We start from the raw sequence: 1,741 nt of genomic DNA on the forward strand, positions 1-1,741 counted from the left end.
TACCCTGTGGTCGTTCAGAAATCAACTTAGCAAGATGTCCTATTTGAGTTTCGAGCCCTTGAATCGATGCTTGCTGATTCTTAAGCCTTGTTTTGGTATTCTAAAAGTGAGTTTGTGAACATCTCTTCAAGGTTCGATTTCTTCTCTTGTTGGTATGGTGGTTGTTGAAAATCTAGAGGATGTTGCGGTCTTTGATTTCCTTGATCACCCTACGAGAAATTGGGATGTTTCCTCCAACCTGCATTATAAGTGTTACTATACGGGTTATTTTGAGGTCTAGAATTATTACCCATATAGTTGACTTGTTCCTTCTTGGTGCTAGAGTTGAAGGATGGATAATCTGTATTGTGTACTCCTCCTCCGTTTGAATTACACCTCAACACTGGATGTACTTGAGTAGAAACACACAAACTATCAATCTTTTTATTTAAAAGTTCTACCTGGTTAGATAGCATAATGACTGCGTCGAGGTTGAAAACACCACTGCTTTTGACGGCTTCGTTCTCATGACTTGCCACTGATAATTATTCAGTGACATTTCTTCAATAAATTCATAAGCCTTTTCAGGTGTTTTGTTGTTTAAAGTTCCACCGGTGGCTGCATTGATCAGTTGCCTTGTTGAGGGGTTCACACCGTTGTAAAAAGTCTGGACTTGCAGCCATAGAGATAACCAATGGTGATGGCACCATCTCAATAAGTCATTGTATCTCTCCCATGCGTCATAAAGAGTTTCTAAATCCATCTGTTTAAAAGAAGAGATATCATTCCTCAATTTAGCCGTTTTAGCCGGCGAAAAATATTTAAGTAAAAATTTTCAGTCATTTGTTCCCAAGTGGTGATTGACCCTCATGGTAACGAGTTCAACCACTGTTTAGCCTTATTCCTCAATGAAAAGGGAAACAATCGAAGGCGAATGACATCATAAGAAATGCCATTTATTTTGAAAGTATCGCAGAACTTTAAGAAATTGGTCAAATGAGTATTAGGGTTTTTATCCTGCAAACCATCAAACTGAACAAACTGTTGAATCATGTGTATATCAGTTTAAAATTATTTGCAGCTATAGTAGGTCTAACAATACTTGATTCAACCCCTGTTAAATTAGGCTTAGCATAGTCGTACATAGTACGAGGAGTAGGATTCCGATTCACTGGATTTGCGGCAACCACAGAAGCAGTGGATTATTTTGATTTTCAGCCATCTCCTCGGTTGTAATATGGATATCATTTTCTCGCTCTTCCTCTATGTGTTGTAGGCTTCGCCTTATTTCTCTTCAGTTTCTGCGAGATGTACTCTCAATTTCACGGTCAAAAAGTAGAGGTCCTGACGGGTTTCTTCTAGTCATAAACTATAAAAACCTGCCAGAAGTAAGGAAAAGGAAATTTAGTAATTAAAAAAGAAAACAAAATTAAATTGCAATAATAATAAAAATGGCTAAGGTAATAAAAATTAAGCGTTCCTAATATCTTAGTCCCCGAAAACAGTGCCAAAAACTTGATGGTCGTGAAACTAATTAAAAAAATTAGATAGGCAAGCGCACCTATCGAACAGTAGTATAGTTATGGTGAGACCGGGAATATCGTATCCACAAGGACTAAAAGTACTAGTAATTACTATCTTTCTATTATCTAGCCTAAGAATTAAAGGATATTTTTAAACTAAAACTAATTATCTAATTAACTTAGATTACGACAGAGATTAAAGTTGGAAAATACTTTTTAGAAAACCGATGGAGAAGACA

At 36.5% G+C, this 1,741-nt stretch overlaps 1 non-coding gene across 1 annotated transcript; it reads left to right on the forward strand.

Moving 5' to 3' along the window:
• Positions 1-668: 668 nt before the first annotated feature.
• Positions 669-775, forward strand: LOC121207298 (small nucleolar RNA R71). The gene has a single exon (XR_005902388.1). It is a non-coding gene; the product is annotated as a small nucleolar RNA R71 (small nucleolar RNA).
• Positions 776-1,741: the final 966 nt, after the last annotated feature.

This window comes from Gossypium hirsutum, chromosome A09, assembly GCF_007990345.1.
Source record: "Gossypium hirsutum isolate 1008001.06 chromosome A09, Gossypium_hirsutum_v2.1, whole genome shotgun sequence".
Classification (NCBI taxonomy): domain Eukaryota; kingdom Viridiplantae; phylum Streptophyta; class Magnoliopsida; order Malvales; family Malvaceae; genus Gossypium; species Gossypium hirsutum.